The sequence below is a fragment of the Lissotriton helveticus genome, chromosome 11 (assembly GCF_964261635.1).
Source record: "Lissotriton helveticus chromosome 11, aLisHel1.1, whole genome shotgun sequence".
NCBI classification, from domain to species: Eukaryota; Metazoa; Chordata; class Amphibia; order Caudata; family Salamandridae; genus Lissotriton; species Lissotriton helveticus.
The window spans coordinates 612,046,593-612,057,631 of NC_136072.1; positions in this window are offsets into that span (position 1 = coordinate 612,046,593).

Below are 11,039 nucleotides of genomic sequence, written 5' to 3' on the forward strand. Positions count from 1 at the left end.
CGGGGTGCGCGAGCCCCCCCGTCCTGCAAGCCAGCAGAGGGTCCGAGCGCTGGGGACGGGGCTCCACCGGGGCCCGGGGAGGCTCTCCCCGGCCTGGCTAGGGTTCGGAAGGTGGAACTGGCGGCCCGGGGAGCAGGTGTGGCTGGCTTCATCCACTATGCTGTCAGAGCGGAGTTTTCTGCCCACCCCTAATGAATATATCCTTAAGGTAGCCTCTGGTCCTTCTCTCCTAGGCAACAGGGGTGCATCAGCACATTTACCATACGAATCAGATCTTAACCAATTGGAGAGGCTTAAGAAAAAGCTTATAAGATTGGAGCTTCATGCCAAATTTCTTACCGATTGCCTCAATGCAAACATAATACCCACAGGGCTTCAGATTAGGAACATCCCCATCATCTTCATTGAAGATGATGACTCTAAGTTAGGGTTTAGTTTTGCTGCTAATGAATGCTCTTGCACCTGGATGGTGCTAAGCATCGAAACCGCAATTAAACAGGCCAAACTAATCCTTAAAGAAATAGAGGCACTTGAAAATAAAATCAATTCAGACAGCAATATTACCAGTGCTAAAACCCTTCTGGATAAAATTGCTCAGACAGTAAAGGATTTTGAAGAGTTTAACGCCGCTAAAAAACACTGATAAACTACAGAAAGATATTCGCAGATATAATAAGGATAAAACATATCCATATTTACAAAAATATTTCTATCAAAATCAGAGTGGACCACAAGGGCCAAATCAACAACAACAGAAAAGAATAACCTTTTCAGATACAGGATCAGATACTGACGGTGAACAAACAACTGGCGGTCAGTATAGACCCAATTTTGATCAACAACCATCTACCTCCCGACAGTATTTTTTAGAACAGGACAGGAGGGGAACGGGTCGACCTCGGAAGACCAGAGGGGCGAAAAGAGGATGGTTCCGGAATCAATACACTCCGGGCCAGCGACAGACCCGCAATCAATATTACGAGTGGTGAATGTAGATATAACAATTCCCATCTTTAATATCTCCAATCACACTCTTACAGAATCTGAAATAGCGATCCTTTCCTCAGGACTTTCGTTTGTTCCTACTAACAGAAATAGTCAGTTCCAAACCAAACTAGAACTCTATAAATTCTTTAGAACTATTCGACTGAGGAATTTCTTTCACGAGAAACCAATAAGATCAGAGCGGAATGTAACAGGTCTACATCCCCCCTCAACATTTTTTCCATTGAACAACATGGTATCAAAGGACATTATAACATTTGAGAATGCTGTCCTTAAGGAGACAGAAAATCTGTTTGGACATCTTCCATTTATCAGAAACAATTTGAGCAAAGCAGAACAACTTGCTCTTAAAAATCTTGAGTCCCTCACCGACACCCTTTTTAAACCAGCTGATAAGGGCGGGGGAATAGTTCTATGGGACAGAGAAGCATATAGGAATGAGATGCTTAAACAACTTTCAGTGGTTAGTAACTACAAACAACTTCCCAGTATCCCCACTTCTAGGCTTGAGTCAGAAATCCTATCTTTGAGCCAAAAAGGACATGCAGGTGGCTGGCTTAGTGATAAGGAGGCACTTTTTCTTATAAATAAATCGCCGATGGTGCCAGCTATCTATATTCTCCCTAAAGTGCATAAACATGCCACAGAACCACCAGGGAGGGCTATAGTTTCAGGCTGCAATTCCATTCTTCAGCCCTTTGCGCAATATTCGGACTTCTTCATAAGACCCTCTGTGGTTGATTCAGAAACATACATTAGAGACACCACCTCTGTAATTAACAGACTTGATAACCACCATTTCAATCCAGATGAGGAACTCCTGGTTTCGATGGATATAGAAAGTCTCTATACCAATATCCCACAAAAAGATGTCCTACAAATAATTAGGGATTTACTAGAGTTGCGTACTAGACCACACGATGTACCCACAGACTTTATAATTGATTGCATACGTATCTCTCTCTGTGAGAATTTCTTCCTTTTTGAAAAAAGCTACTATCAGCAACTGAAAGGAGTTGCTATGGGGGCAGTCTACGCCCCAGATATAGCAAATATCTATGTTTCTGACTTCGCAAAAAAAGTACAGTTACCATCATCTCAACCCGTACTTGGCCAACATTTCTTGTTGGCTAAGATACATTGATGATATCTTCTTAATCTGGAGAGGTAGCAATGATCTACTCTCTGAATTTCATGACTGGCTTAATGGTAGGAACAACAACCTTAAGTTTACCTTGGAGAGTAAAAACAGTGAAATGAACTTTCTGGATATCACCATTAAAGTGGGAGATTAAAATACGCTCTACACAACACTATACACCAAGCCCACTGCAAGGAATACTCTCCTGAAGTTTAACAGCCATCATCCCAAAGCGTTGCGAGAGCTAGTGCCTTTTGGCCAATTCCTTCGATTACGGAGGAATTGTTACAAACGTACAGACTATTTCAGGGAAGCACGAATCCTTAAATATAAACTAAGTGGTAGAGGCTATCCAAACAAACTATTAAAAGCCTCCCTTAAACAAGCTTGGTACAACAACCGTGAGTCACTTCTTGACAGTAAACCCAAACAGGATAAGAACCCTCTGGTCTGTGTTACAACATATGGCACAATTAGTAATCAACTGAAGAAAATAATTAATAAGCAATGGCCATTGCTATCAGGTCTTCCTGAACTCAGAGAAAAAACACTCTTTGCTTTCAAACGTGGCCCAAATTTGAGAGACAGGTTAGTCCATACATATGAGAATCAAGAGTCCAACCTTGTAGATAATATGAGACAACTTGTACCCATCACTGGCCACTATAAATGCAACAACTGTGCTGCGTGTGGCTCAACTTCAAATATGAAAGACACTGTAATCAATGGAAGAAAAATTCAAATGAGTCACTTCTCTAACTGCAGAACCCACAATGTGGTGTACTGTATTCAGTGCCCGTGTAACCTATTATATATAGGGAAGACTACACAGGTGGTGAAGCAGAGGATTCTGCAACACCAATCCAGGATCAGATGTAAGGTGGAGAATGCCCCCCTTGTTGACCACTATGTGGAATTTAAGCACACTGAAAAAGACATGAAATGGTGGGTCTTGGAGGTAGTCAAACCCACCATAAGACAAAAAAACACTGATAAAGTTTTGACAATAAAGGAAAATAGGTGGATAGAATCAGCAAACAGCATCAAAAATGGAATGAATTCCTCTACTGAATGGCATACATTAGCATGCCTGAATTAGGCTACCATATCTGATTGATTTCATTAATATGGTTGTTTTCAACATCACTAACTATTGAGGTACTAATGTCCTATTTCAATGACAAGGTCTACATATAGCCTTTCAGCAAAAACAATGCCAGATGTGAAATATTCGTGTTTATATGTGACTGATCATTGTTTTGCCATTCCGTTGATGCATATGCCGATTGCTGAATATATATGCTAGAATAAAATGACCTAGTTATGTCTTTATCACTAGTTTTGAACAATCATATGTAAGGATATTTGTCGATCATTGACGCTAATAGGATGACATTATTACTTGAAAGATTGCTGTAGTAGAATGTGCGCGCCCCAGGAGGTGACAGAACCTACAAATGTGAGTTGTACAAATGTGATATATATTAAGTGTCGAAAGAACTTACCGCAATATACCAATTTTTAGACATAATGGCGTTTCCATGTGTAAACATGTAATTGTGCAGTGTAATACCATTTAGGACATCCCGATTACGGATCTGCGCTTGACCTAGGAACCACTGCAATGGCTGGCGTCTTTGACTTCAATCACAAAGATGCCGTGTTACAATGGATGATGCATTTAGTATTCGTTAGATATCGAACCATGTATCATTGATTTAATAAACCCTTCCAGAATCTATTATCATATTTTTTCATACACCCAACATGGCATCTACCATAACGCTATTCACATTTTTGACAGGTCACATGATTCAGCCAACCAATCCAAAACTGGGAAAATCTCCGTGACAAAGATGATCTCAAGAGAGTTGTAATGATCGTTTAGTTATTCAATAGATATCGATCACTTGACGGGTCATCGTCATAATAACAATGGTCTGCTAAGAACCTTGCATGACTAGAGATATTTAATCTTTGGCATTATGTCGACTTTTGTTTCGACGATACACCCAAGATGGCGTTGACCTTAAACGCTACTCATATTCATTGAAAGGTCACATGACGTAGCCAACCAATCAGAAAATGCCGGTTGAAGCACGTCTCTTTCGACTTTGACAAACAGACAAACTAGTAAGTACTTGCACCTAGCTATTGCCGGCATGTAATTTTCGATCCCGCCTGCCGACAAAAAATCGGTTTGTACATTCGGGCGGCTGTCTAGACTTACTGATAGAGTCACCGCTCATCTGACATGATCTGTGCTTACTTATGCTGGCGTTTTTAATTTTAATGTCAGAAGAAATGCTATTGCACAGAGCTTTTTTCGAACCGTAAAAACCTCGCGCAGCACTAGCGATATTGTTTCGCATCATAATGCATAATATCAATGTAGTAGTGTGGTTCATATCTATTATGTGTCCATGTTACTAGTGAACGAGTGGATTCTATTTGATATAAACAACCACATATTCGTTATGATAAAGTGTGTAACACTTAGGCTTTACCATTGTTCCTAAGAGGTTGGGTGACTTAACTCAAAGTTGACACCGACCTTTTCACAGAGTAAGCGTACGGATTAGTATATTTCCCTCGACATATAATGTCTTGGTAGACTAACGATCTGATAATGTTACAGCTGCTTGTGAATTTTCTTGCTGTGACTATAGACGGGCAGTAAGTCATGCTGTTTACATCCACAGATACCTCTAAGATATCTCATGAGTATAACGGTGATTTAAAGACCAAGTAATTCGACCCTGAAATTCCACTAAAGCCTTTCAGGTAATCAATGCTCTGGCCATATATTGCTGTTTCGGCCAAGTGTCTTTTGATATGAGATCAGACCCTGATTGCTACATTGCTTTTTATAGTGAGAACCTGCTACAAACGAAACCTCCTAATCGTGACAGTTGGTTAAAGCAGGCCCTCGAGCTCAAGTATGTATGATCAGCCATAGAAACGCTGTAGAGACCCCTTTGTTCCTACTTTAGAATTAAATGGATACTATACTATATTGTATCATATAGAACGATTGTATATTCGTAGATATCCTCAATAACGCATGGATATCACAGAGTAATAGCTTTCACTGTTAAATTGTAAACTGAAATGCTGTTCAGAAATACCTTTGTCTCAAGTGTGAAACTACTTGGACGCCACACCGTCCTTATCAATAGCATTAGCGCCATTTGTTTCTTTTGTTTTAACTACATGTGAAAATGAAATTAGTATAATAAATAAATGTTTACTTTGTGAATTATGTTGCAACACAGAATGAACATTATCATTGATTGACAAATTATGTTACTTTCTAGGGGTCATCGGCACATATTTAACAATTCGTCCTGATGATGGTCTTGTGATTTATCTTGTTAAGACCGAAACGTCGACCTTCACGTCCACTTCTGCCACTACTGACATCTTGCGTTCAGTGACTTACCTCAAATCCAGTAGTAGTCATTGCACCATATTGAACAGTTTGGACGTATGCTACTGTACTGTTGGACAAATTAATGTATTCCTTGTACATTAGAATTGTTTATTATGTTTTACTCTAACTACTGATGAAGAACCCTTATAACTGCTTCAAAATAATAACAATTTTGATACATAATTTCCTTGTGTTGCCTCTTTTTATCTTTATTTTTTGGCTAGTGTGGTAGCCTTTTACTGTGACTTCTGCTCTGTCCTGAATAATTGGACATTTGAATATAATACAGCAACTGATGCCTACAGTTAGGATCTGAAATTCTTTTCAATAGAGATCCCCTACGCTGTCTATGAGATTGTAAAATAAATCCATTGGTGGTAATTTGCTTTTAACCCTAAACCTGCATGGTTCGTAAGGAAGTGCTGCCCCTGGGTTTCCTCTCTTCTTAACAGTCTAATCCCCTCCTTTTGCAGCTCATTTTTTCAATTTTCCAGTGCGGCTTTTACCAAGGCAGAATAAAAGAGAACCATAGTTACTTCGCCCCCTTTACTACTCATAATGACCCCTACTTCTCTCAGGTCCTCTGTGCCAATGCTGCAGAGGCTTACACATTTTGACAAGGAGTAAAGGAGCTGTGAACGATTTAATGGCTTTAATTTCCTAACTTTTTTCCCGCCTTTCCCCTGTTTGGCAGGTTCTAGGAAAAGCCATAGGTCCGGAGTATATTCTTGCCTTGCACCATTGGTGCCCCCCGATAACCCAGCTTCTTTTCTCCTTGATAAAACGACTCCTTTATCTTTTTCCATAAGGGCCTTATTACACCTAGTGTTTCTAGCTCCCAACTGGGCAGTTATCCTCTTTTCTATGTCTTTCCCCTCCTTTCCTTTCGATGTTGATACCAAGTTACTTTTGCTATTCTTTTTTCTCTCTTGCAGATTCCAGTATTCTTTTTGTTCGGCTAGGGGCTTTGCCTTATTCCCCTTTGCTCTTTGCGTCTACTTTCCCTCTTCTCTCCTTCCTTTCCAGTTGTTTTACCTGCTGTCTATTTCTTGGGGCGACCACCTCCGCCCTAGGCCTCGGGAAGCCCCTCGTATTATATCTTCTTTCGCCCCATTTTCTCACAATCATAGGCCTTCGAGATATATAAACACTTGGTTCCTCTTTCTGTAGGTTCGGAGCCCTAAATACAACTTCCTCTTCCTCTATGCCACCTACTCCGTCATGTTCTTCACCAACCGGTCTAACTAACGCTGGCATTAATCCTTTAATTTGTGTCAACTCTCCGAAAATAGCTTTAACTGCTCCCCTTGTGTTTTTAAAATGTCATTATTTACTACCGATACCTCCAATAAGCCTTGAAGAGTTTTTTGGAGGATCCACATAACCTCAAGCATGGAAGTGCTCGAGGCTCCTGTGACCTCCAGTCCATGCAGTGGTGAGTGCAATAATTCACTCCCATACCAAGAGAGCACTCTGCGCCAGCCTTCTCCTTAGTTTGGGCAATTGTCCCATCTTTGCCTTTATTAGTCAGATCTTTGCTGCTTAGAGTTTCATCTTCGCCCTCGCTCTCAGTTTCGTGCTCAAGTGACTGCTGAAACAATCTTGGTGAGGAGGACAGCTGAGGTTTCAAGGAAACTCCAGAGATATAAAAGCTGGTCTGAGTTGAAGAGTCTAGCTCCACCACGCCTATGGACTCCCAAATTTGATGTACCACGGCACTTGTCTCCTTTTCCGTCATATCCTTCCCCTTAAAATGTCTTCCCAAAAGTCTTTAATTGAGTTGGACACTGACGAGCCACAATTTGTTATTTTTGATTTTGCTGATTTTGCTGACTGCTGAGTTAACTTCAAGGATTGGGTATTTCTTGATGCTAGTTTTTTCTTTACAGTTGGCTCGCATGTCACCCCCTTTGGTTTACAGACACTGCTCACTTCGCCTACCGCTTGAACGTTCATTTCATTCTCTTTCCCATTTTTTGGAGCCTTACGGGCTCTTGCTTTGGCTGGGGCCATCTTTTAGCTCCTTTCTTCGTTACACGCCCTCCGTTCACCAATCCTGTATGTAGCCTATTCAAAGCTTCCTCCAAGTTAAAACCTCCACAGGGATTTTCCGGGCCCCCTTTACCAACTCAGTAGCTTATGGCTGTCACAGTCACTTTTAGGTTTGATGACTTGATTATTTAAAACCATTACATGTAATGGGGTGACCCTGTAACCCTCAGAACCTGGGTGGGTAATATAGTAAATAATAATGATTCTGTTGGACAGAAATACACAGTTATGTAGTATTCCAATTACATTATTCATACACTTCGTCCCTGATGAGGATACAAAGACAATGGTATCTATACCAGTACATTTAAACACACTTGTACATTTAAACACACTGACCAAAAAAGTTTTAAGTGAAGTTTTACTCATACACTTTCATATTCTTTATATTCGAATCAAGACATTCATATTGCTGTCCATTTATAAAACATTAAACATACAAGACACGTGAAATCTGTGCCAAACTGTTACACCATTAAAACAACATATAAAATTGTCACTTCATCGACTTATAAACGACGACAACTATATATACAATAATCCCATAGGTGCATCGATCTATTCTTGGGTCCTAGAGGATTTTTAATAGTTGGTTCGTGTAGGAAGGGAATGCGTCGATGTTTCGACCCTGGGAAGGATGCGCTAATTTTGCGCATCAGCAGCGGGTCTTCATCAGGACTGTAGTAATGTAGGACAGCCTTATGTGGACCTTGACTCAATTTGGTCCTGTTTGAGTAGAACTGCTGGTCAGACGACTCAGGCAATGTCTGCAATTTCCTTCGATCTCTGTATTCGTTAGTTATACAGGAGGTGGGATGAGGAAAGCGTGATGTCCTTGATTTGTTTCCTTGTACACACCCGCTATCCGTGTCTATCTCCTTCTCGTGTTCGCATAGGAATCCTCCATCACGCCTTCCTCAGATGGAGGCGTGATGGGGTGACCCTGTAACCCTCAGAACCAGCCCCACTCCCGCCTCCACCTCTACTCCCACCCCCTCCCCTACATAATAGCGACTGCTGTGCGGTAGCGCCGCTGGCGTGCCGAAGGCGCGCCCAAGGCAAGCCCGTCTGCACCCGTCGGTTCCTGGACCGTGCCAAGCACCCGACCCCCTGGCCCCCTCAAACGTCACGACACCCGGCGCCGCTACGACTCCAACACGTTACACGCACTCAAAGCCGGCCGACCCTCCGCCTGCTTCCAGGCTACCCGAAGCTCAACCACGGTCCCGTCACCTGCCGAAACTGCAAGTACACCAGCCAGCGCACGCCAACAACAGCAAAGAGCTCTTCAACATAGTGAAAGAACTCACCTCCCCAGCTCCAGCTCCAACGACATCCCACCATCGCAAGAACTCTGCGACTACCTGGCCACCTTCTTCCACCGCATGATCGCAAACATCCACAGCAGCTTCGACACCAAGATGCCAACAACAGACGCCGACATCCCCGATTCAACACACCGACCTCCTGCTCTCCTGGGATCACGTCAACAACAAAGACGCCATCAAAATCATGAACACCATCCACTTCGGCTCACCCTCCGACCCCTGCCTCCACCACATTTTCAACAAGGCTAGCGCCATCATCGCACCCTAACTCCGAAAAATCATCAACAGCTCCTTCGAGACCGGCACCTTCCCGGAAACCTGGAAACACACCGAGACCAACGCCTTACTCAAGATGCCCAAGGCAGACCCAAAGGACCTCAAGAACTTCCGACCCATCTCCCTGCTCCCGTTCCCAGCAAAAGTCATTGAAAAGACGGCCAACAAACAACTGCCCCGCTTCCTGGAGGAGAACAACGTCCTGGACCACTCCCATTCAGGATTTCACAGCAATCCCAGCACCAAAACCGCCCTCATTGCCGCCACTGACGACATCAGAACCATTCTGGACAACGGCAAAACCGCAGCCCTCATCCTCCTGAACGTTTTGGCCACCAAACCCTGCGCACACGCCTCAGAGACGCAGGGATCTGACACAAAACCCTGGATTGGATCACCTCCTTCCTCACTGACATAACCCAGAGAGTCCGCTTCCCCCCTTTCCGTTCCTAAGCCACCAAAATCACCTTCGGCGTACCCCAAGGATCATCCCTCAGCCCCACCCTCTTCAACATCTACATGGCACCGCTCGCCAACATCGTCCGAGTACACCACCAACCACGCACGAAACCTGAGCTTCATCCTGGATTCCACTCTCGCTATGACCTGGCAAGTTAACGCCGTCTCCTCCTCCTGCTTCAACACCCTCCGCATGCTTCGAAAGATCTACAGATGGATCCCCACCGAAACCAGAAGGACGGTCACCCAAGCACTCGTCAGCAGCAGGCTGGATTACAGCTACACCCTCTATGCAGGAACAACTATCACACTCCAGAAGAGACTCCAACGCATACAAAATGCCTTCGCATACCTCATCCTCCGACTCCCTGGCCACAGCCACATCACCACCCTCCTGAGAAACCTACACTGGTTCCCGGTCAACAAGAGGATTACCTTCAAGCTCCGCACTCACGTCCACAAAGCACTCCACAACGTTCAACCAGTATACCTTAAAGAATTACTCTCATTCTACATCCCGAACCGCCAGCTTTGCTCCACCGCCCTCGCCAACGTCCCACACATCCGCCGAACGACCACCAGTGGCAGGTCATTCTCCCACCTCGCCGCCAAGACATGGAACACCCTCCCCGCCCACCTACGGCAGACCGAAGACCTGCCGACCTTCAGGAGACTGCTCAAGACCTGGCTGTTCGACCAGTAGCTGCTCCCCCACCCCCTTAGCGCCTTGAGACGCTCACCGGTGAGTAGCGCGCTCTACAAACGTCTTGATTGATTGATTGATTGATTGTGGTGCTCTGAGCATCCAAAACTGTGTTCATAACTGAGTTAAATTCTCCAACTAACACTATTATGCCTAGTGGGAATTATAGATGTTTTTCAGAACTGGCTTGAAGAGAGTTTCCAGCTAAAGTAGTTGATGTCTTCCCATGTGCCTTCCGCTATAGTGTACCTGTAGCATCTATCAGTGTGGATTTTGAGAACATGAAATGGAAAGTGTTTGTGTATGAGAATGGCTGTGCCTTGAGAGCTGCTAGTGCAACCTGAATGATAGGTCTGAGTGTATCTCTTCTGAGGCAGGATAAGGCATTTATTACCTAGCAAATGAGTTTCCCTTAACAGGATTACCCATTGCCTAAAACAACACCACTAGTGTGACCTGCATGACTTTTGGTTCAGTGGATCCTGTCAAGTCCCTTTGGCACTACGGCTCTGGCACAACTTTGGAGAACTTATCTACCTTACTTTGCTCTGAGGGCATCGAGGCTTGTGATTTCCCCATATAGTGTCAGCATACGAGGTGCAGAGGGTGTTGTGAATGTAATTGGAGGGGTTGCAGCAAGTG